We start from the raw sequence: 16,089 nt of genomic DNA, 5'->3' as shown, positions 1-16,089 counted from the left end.
CACCCAAGGTGAGAATCGAACCTGGTGCTGTGAGGCAGCAGTGCTAACCATTGAGCCACCGTGCCGCCCCTCAGCTTAAACGAACTTTAAATTAGTAGAATTCTGTAATTTTTGAAGGGTTAAGGTAGGTCCAGAGCCTTACCCATCATGCTGTGCCAGTCCAGTATGATGTCATCAGGCTTCAGAATTGACAGATTGCTTCAAATACCATTGTGGATGCTTCCTTAAGTACAGTGAGACAAGACAAAGACTTCTAGCTTTTCTGCCTTGATCAGCAGGGGATTCCCTGGGAAACAATTCGCAGACTACTCTCCACCTCCAACATCGCATAAAAACCCATTTCTCTTACATTCTGTCCAACCCTCCCACAGCCTTGTCTAGTTTGCAAAGGCCAAAAGACTTGCGGATGCTGTAAGTCAGAAGCAAAAACAGAAGTTGCTGGAAAAGCTCAGAAACCTTGGCAGCATCTGTGGAGAGAAATCAGAATTTCAGGTCAAGTGACCCTTCCTCTGTAGTGATGGTAGCAAGGAAAATGTTGACTTATGTGCAGAAGGTAGGGTACAGGGAGGGGGGTAAGGACGAAATGAGATGTGGGGATAGAGCCCAAAGGCAGAGAAGAACAGTTGGACAGACAAAGGATTGGATAACGGTGACTCAGTGGTTAGCACTGCTGCCTCACAACACCAGAGACCCAGGTTCAATTCCCACCTCAGGCAACTGTCTGTGTGGAGTTTGCACATTCTCCTCGTGTCTGCGTGGGTTTCCTCCAGGTGCTCCGGTTTCCTCCCACAGTCCAAAGATGTGCAGGTTAGGTGAATTGGCCATGCTAAATTGCCCGTTGTGTTAGGTGAAGGGGTAAATGAAGGGGAATGGGTCTGGGTGGGTTGCTCTTTGGAGGGTCTGTATGGACTTGTTGGGCCGAAGGGCCTGTTTCTACACTGTAAGTAATCTAATAATGATCTGACTTGGAGGGTGAATAGCTGTTAATGGAGACTGTTAGTGGCTAACAATAGAAAGTGTGTAATGGCAGACTATGTGATAACAATGAAGGTAATGCTGCTGATGTGAACATGGACCTTCAGCTGGTATCTGATAAAGTTCCATACAACAGACTTGTGATGAAACCTATTGGTCATGGTATAAAAGGGATAGTAGCAAAATTGACTGAGTGATTGGGAACAGAAAGTAATGGCAAGGGATATTTTTCAGGCTGAGGCAAAGGGTCAAAAAGTGTGGTGCTGGAAAAGTGCAGCTGGTCAGACAGCATCCATGGAGCAGGAGAGTCAACGTTTCGAGCATAAGCTCTTCATCAGGAAGAAGAGCAACACACATTTTGACTCTGATCTCCAGCATCTGCAGACCTCACTTTCAGTGGCACAGTGACTCAGTGGTTAGCACCGCTGCGTCACAGCGCCAGGGACCCAGGTTTGATCCCTGCCTCGGGCAGCTGTCTGTGTGGAGTTTGCACCTTCTCCCCGTGTCTGCGTGAGTTTCTTCTCACAATCCGAAGATGTGCAGGTCAGGTGAATTGGCTATACTAAATTGCTTAGAGTGATAGGTGCATTAGTCAGGGGTAAATATACGGTAGGGAAATGGGTCTGGGTGTGTTGCTCTTCAGATGGTTGGTATGAACTTGTTGGGCCGAAGGGCCTGTTTCCATACTGTAGGGAATCTAATCTATTCTTTCTCCCAGGCTGGGGGAAGGGTTGTAATTGACATCCCCAGAGTTTGGTATTGGTACCTTTGCTTTCCTGATATATATTAACGTTTGGATCTTGGTGGGCAGGGGACAATTTCAAAGTTTTCAGATGTGGGCGGCACGGTGGCACAGTGGTTAGCACTGCTGCCTCACAGCGCCTGAGACCCGGGTTCAATTCCCGCCTCAAACGACTGACTGTGTGGAGTTTGCACGTTCTCCCCGTGTCTGCGTGGGTTTCCTCCGGGTGCTCCGGTTTCCTCCCACAGTCCAAAGATGTGCAGGCCAGGTGAATTGGCCATGCTAAATTGCCCGTAGTGTTAGGTAAGGGGTAGATGTAGATGTAGAGGTATGGGTGGGTTACGCTTCAGCGGGGCGGTGTGGACTTGTTGGGCCGAAGGGCCTGTTTCCACACTGTAAGTAATCTAATCTAATCTAATCTAATCTAAAAGATATGAAACTTGGAAAAATAGCAAACTTGAAAAGGACAGTTTGGAACTACAAAAGGACATGGATGGGTGGTTAGGTTGTAGATCAAGTTCAATGCAGACGAGTGTGAGGTGATGCACTTTGGTTGGAAGAACATTGAAAAACAATGTGAAATAGTTGGGGTCGAATTCTAAAGGGGCTGCAGGAGCAGAGGGACCTGGGTTTATATGTGCACAGATCAGTGAAGGTGGCAGGGCAGCTGGAGAGAGCAGTTAATAATGTGTCCCTAGTTTTATTAATAGGGGCATTGAGTACAAGAGGAGGAGGATGATGTTGGGCTTGTACAAGATTTGGAGACACTGGTGTTGGACTGGTTTGGACAAAGTTAAAAATCACACAACACCAGGTTATAGTCCAACAGGTTTAATTGGAAGCACTAGCTTTTGGAGCACTGCTCCTTCATCAGATAGTTATCAGGAGCAGCACTCCGAAAGCTAGTGCTTCAAAAAAGACCTGTTGGACAATAACCTAGTGTTGTGTGACTTTTAAACTTGAACAAGATACTGACACACCTCAGCTGGAGTACTGCATACAGTCTAAGCACCACATTATGAGAAAGATGTAAATGCATTGCAGAAAGCACAGAAGTGGTGTACAAGAATGGTCCCAGTGATGAGGAACTGCCGTTATGAAGACTGATTGAAGACATTGGGACTATCCTCCTTGAAGAGAAGAAGGCTGAGAAGAGTTCTGATTGAGATTTGCAAAATTATGAGTGGGCTGGGACAGAGCAGCTGATGAGAACCCATTCCCACTTTTAAAAGGAACAAGAATGAGAGGATCCAAGATGGCGGCGATCTAGGATAATCACGTTGCGGCGCTCCATACTGCAGCGCAAGCGGGACAAACATTTAACCCGCCCTACCCACAGCACTGCGATATCCTGGGACTCTGGAAAGGTCGTGGAGTCTCAGGAAACTGTGAAAAATCAGCTTTCCTTGGTTTTTGCCATCCAGGGATGCTGAAGAAGGGAGGAGGAGCATCTGAGGCCAGGGCTGTGGCCCATCCTGCAGGATCCTCGAACATGATTACTTACCAGGCCCTGGGGAAGGAGCTGGCGAAATCTCGCGAGACGTTGGGTAAGTAGATAGAGGAGAAGCTGGCCCTGATCTCTACCATGCTGTAGAAGCATGAACAGCATCTGGGAGACCTGGAAAAAAGGACGGATGAGGTAGAACACAATGTCACAGTGGTGTAAACTAATACCGGTTCCTCCAGGATAGGATCCAAGCCCTGGGGACGCAGGTCCATAATTTGCTTGACCAAGTTGACGACCTCAAGAACAGGGGCAGGAGAAAAAATATTCGGATCGTTGGTCTGCTGGAGGGTAAAGAAGATGAGTGGTCAGCAGAATATATTAAGGACTGGTTGCTGATAGTCCTTAACTTGGAGGCCAGAATGAGAGGCTTGAAAATCGAGTGGGCTCACCGGGTCACAGAGCAGAGGTCAGGGCCAGATCAATGTCCTCGTCCTATCTTGGTGTGGTTTCATCATCATAGAGATAAAGAGAGAGCTGTGGAAGCTTCCAGAATCCATGGGAAAGAGCCTAAGGCCCTAGTTTATGAGGGCTCTAAGATCATGTCCTTCCAGGATTTCTCAGCAGCAGGGATTCAGAGAAGACTGAGGGATCTCGGCATCCAGTACTCTCTGAGGTATCCAGCAGTACTTTGGATCACCTTAGATGAATCCATACATCTCTTAGACACATCGGAGAAGGCAAGAGACTTTGTGGACAAATTAACGTAATCTGAACAAGTTAATATGTAAAAATAGTAGTGTTGTTTGGGTATGTCTTTGTTTTTTCTTTTTAAAAAAAAGGAAGTCAGGTTGGGGATTTCTTTCCTTATCTTTATCATTCATAATAATCTGGCCTAAACTACATTTGGCGGGGGTTGGGATGTGTACTTTCAATTTCTAAGGTATGTTATACCAAAAGATGGGTGGGGTACTTATTCATTTTTTTCAAAATTTCTTTATTCACATTGCTTTTCCATAGTGTACTTTCTTTCTTTTCTGCTTGTGTTTGCAGTGCAGCTCTAGCTAGGAGAAGGGAAAATGGTTGGGATGGCCAGATGCCTATCTCTAGGCAATGTATGCCCGTTTAAGGTATTTTAATGCCCGGGCTGCAGTATTGGCAGCAGGATGACAAGTTGAGTTTTGGGATAGGTAGTTGCCCCTTATTCAATGCCATTGGCACTTTTGGTTTGTTTTTTGGTTTTTGTTTTATATAGTCTTTGATTGCTTTGGGGGTTTGTTAACTGTAGTGGGTTTAGTTTTTTTTTATGTTTGATGGATTTGTGATACCAAGGCTCAGTGATTTGTAATTTGAGTTCCTCCTCTCTGGAATTTAAATGTTACTATAGAAGGTTATGGCTAATGACTTGATTAAATGGTGTACCTGGAACATCAAGAGGAGTCACTCACCAATTAAAAGGAAGAAAGTACTTTTGAGTCTTAGAAAGGAAAAGGTGGATATTGCTTTGTTACAGGAGACACATTTGGATGATAGGGAACATTTGAAACTATAGTAGAATGACTTTGATCGGGTTTACTTTTCATCTTTTAATACCAGAATTAGGGGAGTGGCTATATTGGTTAGAAGGAAACTCCCATTTCAGTTACTAGAGTGTGTTAAAGACATACACGGGAGGCTTGTAATTCTCAAAGCCCTGATAAATGGGGAAGAATATGGTGTTTTAAATGTCTATTGCCCTCCGGCCCATCCCCTCAAATTTCTGGTAGATAACATTCTCTAAATTGTTCAGTCTGGAGTCCCAGCATATCATTATAGGGGGACATTTTAACTGTCTCAAGGATTCTACAGTAGACAGTTGCCCAAAGGCCCGTCGATACCCTCTGTACAAACTAAACAATTAGTGGATCTTTGTGTGTAGTTAGAGTTGGTAAACGTCTGGACATATCTCCACCCTACGGGCAGGGATTGTACACTCTTTTTCAATCTGCACAGATGTCACACCAGGATTGGTTTTTTTCTGACTCCTGTGGCAACCTTGGACTTGGTGGCATCTTGTACGATTGGTAATATTACCATCTCCGATCATGCTCCAGTGCACCTGTTGGTTAATATTAAGAACGTTACAGTGGGCCCAAGGCAAACAAGACCTTCAAAGATGGGAGGCATTTCTGGTCTCACGGCTAGGTCAGATAAGCATTTGTTAAGGTGAATGTTCTCCCTCGTTTGTTGTTCCCTATATGGAGCTCTCTCTGATTTTCGATAAGCAAATGTTCAGGAGACTGAACGGCTGGTTCAGCTCTCTTATTTGGCATCGTAAACGGCCCCTTATTAAATTAGCTAAACTGCAATTGTCTCACAGATTTGGGGGGGGGGGGGGGGGGGGGGTGAGGGGGGGGAGTGGATCACCCAGACATTAAAAACTATCAACTAAGCTCGCTTTTATCTTACATGAGTGATTGGGCTTGTGGCGACCCTCTTTCAATATGGTTGGATATCGAAACCTCTCAGGCAGGTTTCTTGCTTGCTGTCTTTTGACAAAATGAGGACAGTTAGGGAATATTGCCATAACCCAATAGTTATCAATACTGTTAAAGCATGGAGGGTAATTCAGCAGAGGGAAAGCAATATTGGCAAAACATCTTCTCTTACACCTATGGTGGGTATGCCGGATTTTCAACTGGGGATGATAGATTCAGGATTCAAACATTGGACAGCTAGGGGTGTCTTGCATGGGCAATTTATTTGAGGGAGACACAATGATGTCCTTTGATCAGTTATGATCTATCTAACAGGGGCCTTCTTTCGTTTTTTTCAAGTTAGGGGTTTTAAAAAAAGAGACTATACTTTTGACTGATCCCTACAAATCCGACATAGAGAGGAGGGCACTTGGTGCTAAGAGGACACTTTCTGTCAGCATTTCATACAATCAATTGGGGGGAGGGCCTTTCAGATTAATTCAATTGACTCTGCAGGGGAGAGAGAGCTAGGCATTGAGGTCTCAAAAAGATACTTGGGAAAACGCAAGAAAGATATCAATTTACAATAGCACACATGCTTTACAGTTGAAGATTCTCCACAGGGTCCACTTGGCTCCAGATCATTTGTAAAAATTTAAATCAGGGGTATTTTCAACATGTCCCAAGTGTAAGGTTGGGATGGGCACTCTTACCCATTGTCTCGGGTCCTGTGGTAGGCTTCAAACGTACTGGGACGCTGTGGCAGGTACAAGAGCGGAGAGTTTGGGTGTAAGGGTGGAGAAGGACCCGATCTCTCTTCTTGACCTGCCCAGTGTTTTCCCTGTAGATGCGCATTAGAAAAAACATTTCAACATTATACACTTCCTGCGCAAGAAAGAATATCTTGTTAGGTTGGGCATCCGAAAATCCCCCAGGCCTGCTGGGTTGACAGAAGATTGTTATGGAGCATATCTCCTTGGATTTTCTCACAAGTACAGTACACCACAAGACTGAGAATTTCTATAAGACATGGTGCCCCTTTTTGGAATACCTGGGCACAGATTTGTCTGCCACACTAACAAGGCTTTCTATATGGCTGTAACGATTGTGTTTTACGAGTCCAATATCCAGAGAGGGGGACTGCAAACGTATGAACATTTGAAAACTAATGCTCTCAACATTCGAGAGTGAGTGTTTGCTTTGGCTGAGCTGAGTTATTATTATTTATTAGTTTATGTTGGCTATATTTATTTAGTTAAATAGTTAGTTAGAGTTGTTATATATAAATATTTCTATACATAATTATACATTTGTACATAAGGGCCATTTGGTTTTTTTCCATTTTTTTGGGTGTTCTTTCTTTGTATTGTTTTGAATTGTATTGTTGTAATATTTTAAAAATCTATTTTTCAATAAAAAGGTTTTTGAGAAAGGAACAAGAACGAGAGGGCACAGATTAAGAGTGAAAGCAAAACTTGGTGGAGATCACAGCAGGTCTGGCAACAAAGTTTTCATCAGAGTTATCTAGACTCGAAACATTAACTTGCTTTCTCTCCATGGATGCTGCTGACCTATTGTGATCTCCAGCAGTTACTGTTTTCTGTTCAGATTCCAGCATCGCCCAACCATTTGCCCTTACATATCGAAGTGATGCGCACAGGAAGCAAGAGTGATACGTTTTCCAACAGCAAGTAATTCAGGAATGCAGTGGTCTGCTGGAAATGCATTGGAGAGTGACATAAAAATTGCAGATGCTGGAATCTAAAATAGACAGGCAGAAGGCTGGAAGAACACAGCAAGCCAGGGGGTGGAGTATTCTTCCAGCCTCCTGCCTGTCCCTCCTGATGCTGCCTGCCTTGCTGTGTTCCCCCAGCCTCCTGCCTGTCTCCTCTGATGCTGCCTGCCTTGCTGTGTTCTCCCAGCTCCCTGCCTGTCCCTCCTGATGCCGCCTGCCTTGCTGTGTTCCCCCAGCCTCCTGCCTGCCTTGCTGTGTTCCCCCAGCCTCCTGCCTGTCTCTCCTGATGCTGCCTGGCTTCCTGTGTTCTCCCAGTCTCCTGCCTGTCCCTCCTGATGCTGCCTGCCTTGCAGTGTTCCCCCAGCCTCCTGCCTGTCCCTCCTGATGCTGCCTGACTTGCGGCGTTCTCCCAGCCTCCTGCCTGTCCCACCTAATGCTGCCTGCCTTGCTGTGTTCTCCCACCTCCCTGCCTGTCTCTCCTAATGCTGCCTGCCTTGCTGTGGTCCCCCAGCTCCCTGCCTGTCCCTCCTGATGCCGCCTGCCTTGCTGTGTTCTCCCAGTCTCCTGCCTTGCCTTGCTGTGTTCTCCCAGTCTCCTGCCTGTTCCTCCTGATGCTGCCTGCCTTGCTGTGCCCCCCCAGCCTCCTGCCTGTTCCTCCTGATGCTGCCTGCCTTGCAGTGTTCTCCCAGCTACCTGCCTGTCCCTCCTGATGCTGCCTGCCTTGCTGTGTTTTTCAGCTCCCTGCCTGTCCCTCCAAATGCTGCCTGCCTTGCTGTGTTCTCCCAGCCTCCTGCCTGTCCCACCTGATACTGCCTGCCTTGCTGTGTTCTCCCAGCCTCCTGCCTGTCCCTCCTGATGCTGCCTGCCTTGCTGTATTCTCCCAGCCTCCTGCCTGTCCCTCCTGATGCTGCCTGCCTTGCTGTGTTCCCCCAGCACCCTGCCTGTCCCTCCCGATGCTGCCTGCCTTGCTGTGTTCTCCCATTCTCCTGCCTTGCCTTGCTGTGTTCTCCCAGTCTCCTGCCTGTCCATCCTGATGCTGCCTGCTTTGCTGTGTTCCCCCAGCCTCCTGCCTGTCTCTCCTGATGCTGCTTGCCGTGCTGTGTTTTTCAGCTCCCTGCATGTCCCTCCTGATGCTGCCTGCCTTGCTGTGTTCTCCCAGCCTCCTGCCTGTCCCTCCTGATGCTGCCTGCCTTGCTGTATTCTCCCAGTCTCCTGCCTGTCCCACCTGATGCTGCCTGCCTTGCTGTGTTCCCCCAGCCTCCTGCCTGTACCTCCTGATGCTGCCTGCCTTGCTGTGTTCTCCCAGTCTCCTGCCTGTCCCACCTGATGCTGCCTGCCTTGCTGTGTTCTCCCAGCCAACTGCCTGTCCCACCTGATGCTGCCTGCCTTGCTGTGCTCTCCCAGTCTCCTGCCTGTCCCTCCTGATGCTGCCTGACTTGCTGTGTTCTCCCAGCCTCCTGCCTGTCCTCCTGATGCTGCCTGACTTGCTGTGTTCTCCCAGCCTCCTGCCTGTACCTCCTGATGCTGCCTGCCTTGCTTTGTTCCCCCAGCCTCCTGCCTGTATCTCCTGATGCTGCCTGCCTTGCTGTGTTCTCCCAGTCTCCTGCCTGTCCCACCTGATGCTGCCTGCCTTGCTGTGTTCTCCCAGCCAACTGCCTGTCCCACCTGATGCTGCCTGCCTTGCTGTGTTCTCCCAGTCTCCTGCCTGTCCCTCCTGATGCTGCCTGCCTTGCTGTGTTCCCCCAGCCTCCTGCCTGTCCCTCCTGATGCTGCCTGACTTGCTGCGTTCTCCCAGCCTCCTGCCTGTCCCACCTGATGCTGCCTGCCTTGCTGTGTTCTCCCACCTCCCTGCCTGTCTCTCCTAATGCTGACTGCCTTGCTGTGTTCTCCCAGTCTCCTGCCTGTCCCTCCTGATGCTGCCTGCCTTGCTGTGTTCCCCCAGCCTCCTGCCTGTCCCTCCTGATGCTGCCTGCCTTGCTGTGTTCCCCCAGCTCCCTGCCTGTCCTTCCGGTGCTGCCTGCCTTGCTGTGTTCTCCCAGTCTCCTGCCTTGCCTTGCTGTGTTCTCCCAGTCTCCTGCCTGTCCCTTCTGATGCTGCCTGCCTTGCTGTGTTCCCCCAGCCTCCTGCCTGTCTCTCCTGATGCTGCCTGCCTTGCTGTGTTCTCCCAGCCTCCTGCCTGTCCCTCCTGATGCTGCCTGCCTTGCTGTGTTCCCCCAGTTCCCTGCCTGTCCCTCCCGATGCTGCCTGCCTTGCTGTGTTCTCCCAGTCTCCTGCCTTGCCTTGCTGTGTTCCCCCAGCCTCCTGCCTGTCCCACCTGATGCTGCCTGCCTTGCTGTGTTCTCCCAGTCTCCTGCCTGTCCCACCTGATACTGCCTGCCTTGCTGTGTTCTCCCAGCCTCCTGCCTGTCCCACCTGATGCTGCCTGCCTTGCTGTGTTCTCCCAGCCTCCTGCCTGTCCCTCCTGATGCTGCCTGCCTTGCTGTGTTCCCCCAGCTCGCTGCCTGTCCCTCCCGATGCTGCCTGCCTTGCTGTGTTCTCCCACTCTCCTGCCTTGCCTTGCTGTGTTCTCCCAGTCTCCTGCCTGTCCCTCCTGATGCTGCCTGCTTTGCTGTGTTCCCCCAGCCTCCTGCCTGTCTCTCCTGATGCTGCCTGCCTTGCTGTGTTCTCCCACTCTACTGCCTTGCATTGCTGTGTTCTCCCAGCCTGCTGCCTGTCCCTCCTGATGCTGCCTGCCTTGCTGTGTTCTCCCAGCCTCCTGCCTGTCCCTCCTGATGCTGCCTGCCTTGCTGTGTTCTCCCAGCCTCATGCCTGTCCCTCCCGACGCTGCCTGCCTTGCTGTGTTCTCCCAGTCTCCTGCCTTGCCTTGCTGTGTTCTCCCAGTCTCCTGCCTGTCCCTCCTGATGCTGCCTGCTTTGCTGTGTTCCCCCAGCCTCCTGCCTGTCTCTCCTGATGCTGCCTGCCTTGCTGTGTTCTCCCAGCCTGCTGCCTGTCCCTCCTGATGCTGCCTGCCTTGCTGTGTTCTCCCAGTCTCCTGCCTGTTCCTCCTGATGTTGCCTGCCTTGCTGTGTTCCCCCAGCCTCCTGCCTGTTCCTCCGGATGCTGCCTGCCTTGCTGTGTTCTCCCAGCCTCCTGCCTGTCCCTCCTGATGCTGCCTGCCTTGCTGTGTTCTCCCAGCCTCCTGCCTGTCCCTCCTGATGCTGCCTGCCTTGCTGTGTTCCCCCAGCTCCCTGCCTGTCCTTCCGGTGCTGCCTGCCTTGCTGTGTTCTCCCAGTCTCCTGCCTTGGCTTGCTGTGTTCTCCCAGTCTCCTGCCTGTCCCTCCTGATGCTGCCTGCCTTGCTGTGTTCCCCCAGCCTCCTGCCTGTCTCTCCTGATGCTGCCTGCCTTGCTGTGTTCTCCCAGCCTCCTGCCTGTCCCTCCTGATGCCGCCTGCCTTGCTGTGTTCCCCCAGCCTCCTGCCTGCCTTGCTGTGTTCCCCCAGCCTCCTGCCTGTCTCTCCTGATGCTGCCTGCCTTGCTGTGTTCTCCCAGTCTCCTGCCTGTCCCTCCTGATGCTGCCTGCCTTGCTGTGTTCTCCCAACTCCCTGCCTGTCCCTCCTGATGCTGCCTGCCTTGCTGTGTTCTCCCAGCCTCCCGACCGTTCCTCCTGATGCTGCCTGCTTTGCTGTGTTCCTCCAGCTCCCTGCCTGTCCCTCCTGATGGTGCCTGCTTTGCTGTGTTCCCCCAGCCTCCTGCCTGTCTCTCCTGATGCTGCCTGCCTTGCTGTGTTCTCCCAGCCTGCTGCCTGTCCCTCCTGATGCTGCCTGCCTTGCTGTGTTCTCCCAGTCTCCTGCCTGTTCCTCCTGATGTTGCCTGCCTTGCTGTGTTCCCCCAGCCTCCTGCCTGTTCCTCCTGATGCTGCCTGACTTGCTGTGTTCTCCCAGCCTCCTGCCTGTCCCTCCTGATGCTGCCTGCCTTGCTGTGTTCTCCCAGCCTCCTGCCTGTCCCTCCTGATGCTGCCTGCCTTGCTGTGTTCCCCCAGCTCCCTGCCTGTCCTTCCGGTGCTGCCTGCCTTGCTGTGTTCTCCCAGTCTCCTGCCTTGCCTTGCTGTGTTCTCCCAGTCTCCTGCCTGTCCCTCCTGATGCTGCCTGCCTTGCTGTGTTCCCCCAGCCTCCTGCCTGCCTTGCTGTGTTCCCCCAGCCTCCTGCCTGTCTCTCCTGATGCTGCCTGCCTTGCTGTGTTCTCCCAGTCTCCTGCCTGTCCCTCCTGATGCTGCCTGCCTTGCTGTGTTCTCCCAGCTCCCTGCCTGTCCCTCCTGATGCTGCCTGCCTTGCTGTGTTCTCCCAGTCTCCTGCCTGTCCCTCCTGATGCTGCCTGCCTTGCTGTGTTCTCCCAGCTCCCTGCCTGTCCCTCCTGATGCTGTCTGCCTTGCTGTGTTCTCCCAGCCTCCCGACCGTTCCTCCCGATGCTGCCTGCTTTGCTGTGTTCCTCCAGCTCCCTGCCTGTCCCTCCTGATGGTGCCTGCTTTGCTGTGTTCCCCCAGCCTCCTGCCTGTCCCTCCTGATGCTGCCTGCCTTGCTGTGTTCTCCCAGTCTCCTGCCTGTCCCACCTGATGCTGCCTGCCTTGCTGTGTTCTCCCAGTCTCCTGCCTGTCCCTCCTGATGCTGCCTGACTTGCTGTGTTCTCCCAACCTCCTGCCAGTCCTCCTGATGCTGCCTGACTTGCTGTGTTCTCCCAGCCTCCTGCCTGTCCCTCCTGATGCTGCCTGCCTTGCTGTGTTCTCCCAGCCTCCTGCCTGTACCTCCTGATGCTGCCTGCCTTGCTGTGTTCTCCCAGTCTCCTGCCTGTCCCACCTGATGCTGCCTGCCTTGCTGTGTTCTCCCAGCCAACTGCCTGTCCCACCTGATGCTGCCTGCCTTGCTGTGTTCTCCCAGTCTCCTGCCTGTCCCTCCTGATGCTGCCTGCCTTGCTGTGTTCCCCCAGCCTCCTGCCTGTCTCTCCTGATGCTGCCTGCCTTGCTGTGTTCTCCCAGTCTCCTGCCTGTCCCTCCTGATGCTGCCTGCCTTGCTGTGTTCCCCCAGCCTCCTGCCTGTCCTCCTGATGCTGCCTGACTTGCTGTGTTCCCCCAGCCTCCTGCCTGTCCCTCCTGATGCTGCCTGACTTGCTGCGTTCTCCCAGCCTCCTGCCTGTCCCACCTGATGCTGCCTGCCTTGCTGTGTTCTCCCACCTCCCTGCCTGTCTCTCCTAATGCTGCCTGCCTTGCTGTGGTCCCCCAGCTCCCTGCCTGTCCCTCCTGATGCTGCCTGCCTTGCTGTGTTCTCCCAGTCTCCTGCCTTGCCTTGCTGTGTTCTCCCAGTCTCCTGCCTGTTCCTCCTGATGCTGCCTGCCTTGCTGTGCTCCCCCAGCCTCCTGCCTGTTCCTCCTGATGCTGCCTGCCTTGCAGTGTTCTCCCAGCTACCTGCCTGTCCCTCCTGATGCTGCCTGCCTTGCTGTGTTTTTCAGCTCCCTGCCTGTCCCTCCTGATGCTGCCTGCCTTGCTGTGTTCTCCCAGTCTCCTGCCTGTCCCACCTGATGCTGCCTGCCTTGCTGTGTTCTCCCAGCCTCCTGCCTGTCCCTCCTGATGCTGCCTGCCTTGCTGTGTTCTCCCAGTCTCCTGCCTTGCCTTGCTGTGTTCCCCCAGCCTCCTGCCTGTCCCACCTGATGCTGCCTGCCTTGCTGTGTTCTCCCAGTCTCCTGCCTGTCCCACCTGATGCTGCCTGCCTTGCTGTGTTCTCCCAGCCTCCTGCCTGTCCCACCTGATGCTGCCTGCCTTGCTGTGTTCTCCCAGCCTCCTACCTGTCCCTCCTGATGCTGCCTGCCTTGCTGTGTTCTCCCAGTCTCCTGCCTTGCCTTGCTGTGTTCCCCCAGCCTCCTGCCTGTCCCACCTGATGCTGCCTGCCTTGCTGTGTTCTCCCAGCCTCCTGCCTGTCCCACCTGATGCTGCCTGCCTTGCTGTGTTCCCCCAGCACCCTGCCTGTCCCTCCCGATGCTGCCTGCCTTGCTGTGTTCTCCCAGTCTCCTGCCTTGCCTTGCTGTGTTCCCCCAGCCTCCTGCCTGTCCCACCTGACGCTGCCTGCCTTGCTGTGTTCTCCCTGTCTCCTGCCTGTCCCACCTAATGCTGCCTGCCTTGCTGTGTTCTCCCAGCCTCCTGCCTGTCCCACCTGATGCTGCCTGCCTTGCTGTGTTCTCCCAGCCTCCTGCCTGTCCCTCCTGATGCTGCCTGCCTTGCTGTGTTCCCCCAGCTCCCTGCCTGTCCCTCCCGATGCTGCCTGCCTTGCTGTGTTCTCCCAGTCTCCTGCCTTGCCTTGCTGTGTTCTCCCAGTCTCCTGCCTGTCCCTCCTGATGCTGCCTACTTTGCTGTGTTCCCCCAGCCTCCTGCCTGTCTCTCCTGATGCTGCCTGCCTTGCTGTGTTCTCCCAGCCTGCTGCCTGTCCCTCCTGATGCTGCCTGCCTTGCTGTGTTCTCCCAGCCTGCTGCCTGTCCCACCTGATGCTGCCTGCCTTGCTGTGTTCTCCCAGTCTCCTGCCTGTCCCTCCTGATGTTGCCGGCCTTGCTGTGTTCCCCCAGCCTCCTGCCTGTCTCTCCTGATGCTGCCTGCCTTGCTGTGTTCCCCCAGCTCCCTGCCTGTCCTTCCGGTGCTGCCTGCCTTGCTGTGTTCTCCCAGTCTCCTGCCTGTCCCTCCTGATGCTGCCTGCCTTGCTGTGTTCCCCCAGCCTCCTGCCTGTCTCTCCTGATGCTGCCTGCCTTGCTGTGTTCTCCCAGCCACCTGCCTGTCCCTCCTGATGCTGCCTGCCTTGCTGTTTTCTCCCAGCCTCCTGCCTGTCTCTCCTGATGCTGCCTGCCTTGCTGTGTTCTCCCAGTCTCCTGCCTATCCCTCCTGATGCTGCCTGCTTTGCGGTGTTCCCCCAGCCTCCTGCCTGTCCCTCCTGATGCTGCCTGCCTTGCTGTGTTCTCCCAGCTCCCTGCCTGTCTCTTCTGATGCTGCCTGCCTTCCTGTGTTCTCCCAGCTCCCTGCCTGTCCCTCCTGATGCTGCCTGCCTTGCTGTGTTCTCCCAGCCTCCCGACCGTTCCTCCTGATGCTGCCTGCTTTGCTGTGTTCCTCCAGCTCCCTGCCTGTCCCTCCTGATGGTGCCTGCTTTGCTGTGTTCCCCCATCCTCCTGCCTGTCTCTCCTGATGCTGCCTGCCTTGCTGTGTTCTCCCAGTCTCCTGCCTGTCCCTCCTGATGCTGCCTGCCTTGCTGTGTTCTCCCAGCCTCCTGCCTGTCCCTCCTGATGCTGCCTGCCTTGCTGTGTTCTCCCAGCCTCCTGCCTGTCTCTCCTGATGCTGCCTGCCTTGCTGTGTTCTCCCAGCCTCCCGACCGTTCCTCCTGATGCTGCCTGCTTTGCTGTGTTCCTCCAGCTCCCTGCCTGTCCCTCCTGATGGTGCCTGCTTTGCTGTGTTCCCCCATCCTCCTGCCTGTCTCTCCTGATGCTGCCTGCCTTGCTGTGTTCTCCCAGTCTCCTGCCTGTCCTTCCTGATGCTGCCTGCCTTGCTGTGTTCTCCCAGCCTCCTGCCTGTCCCTCCTGATGCTGCCTGCCTTGCTGTGTTCTCCCAGCCTCCTGCCTGTCTCTCCTGATGCTGCCTGCCTTGCTGTGTTCTCCCAGCCTCCTGCCTGTCTCTTCTGATGCTGCCTGCCTTCCTGTGTTCTCCCAGCTCCCTGCCTGTCCCTCCTGATGCTGCCTGCCTTGCTGTGTTCTCCCAGCCTCCAGCCTGTCCCTCCTGATGCTGCCTGCCTTGCTGTGTTTCCCCAGCCTCCTGCCTGTCCCTCCTGATGCCGCCTGCCTTGCTGCGTTTCCCCAGCCTCCTGCCTGTCTCTCCTGATGCTGCCTGCCTTGCTGTGTTCTCCCAGCTCCCTGCCTGTCCCTCCTGATGCCGCCTGCCTTGCTGTGTTCTCCCAGCCTCCTGCATGTCCCCTCCTGATGCTGCCTGCCTTGCTGTGTTCTCCCAGCCTCCTGCCTGTCCCACCTGATGCTGCCTGCCTTGCTGTGTTCTCCCAGCCTCCCGACCGTTCCTCCTGATGCTGCCTGCCTTGCTGTGTTCTCCCAGCTCCCTGCCTGTCCCACCTGATGCTGCCTGCCTTGCTGTGTTCTCCCAGCCTCCCGACCGTTCCTCCTGATGCTGCCTGCCTTGCTGAGTTCTTCCAGCTCCCTGCCTGTCTACTTCGGAAATGTATTTGAAACAGGTTCAGTTGATGCATTTAAGAGGGCATTGGATGATTATTTAAATATCAAAGGTAAGCAGGGATTTGGGAAGAAAGCAAGTGATTGGCATTGGTTAACATTGTTCAATTGAAGAATCAATGCAGGCACGATGGGCCAAATGGCCTCTTTCTGTGCTGCAGCCATTCAGTGATTGTATTTCTTACAGTGCAGGACATAAGCAGCGTAGGGTAACTGTTTTTAGTTTCTCCTTCAAACTCAAGCCATTTATCCTTTTGTTTTGCTATTCCACTACAAATTTTCACTTCCGTATTCACATTTGAACTTGCCTGTCAAAAAGATTGCATGTCTGTTTTAAACACATATATTAAGGGATGTTTTACAGAAATTCAGCTGCACACAAAGATTTACTTGAAAAATAAGATTATTGACCATTAATTTTAAGAAATTACATACACACAATCACAAAGGAATATTTCACTACTTTATACTTATGATGTCCATTATAGTTCCAAATTTTATC

Source organism: Chiloscyllium punctatum, chromosome 46 (assembly GCF_047496795.1).
Source record: "Chiloscyllium punctatum isolate Juve2018m chromosome 46, sChiPun1.3, whole genome shotgun sequence".
NCBI lineage: Eukaryota > Metazoa > Chordata > Chondrichthyes > Orectolobiformes > Hemiscylliidae > Chiloscyllium > Chiloscyllium punctatum.
The sequence above is the reverse complement of the archived record's forward strand: the minus strand, read 5'-3'. Positions refer to the sequence as shown.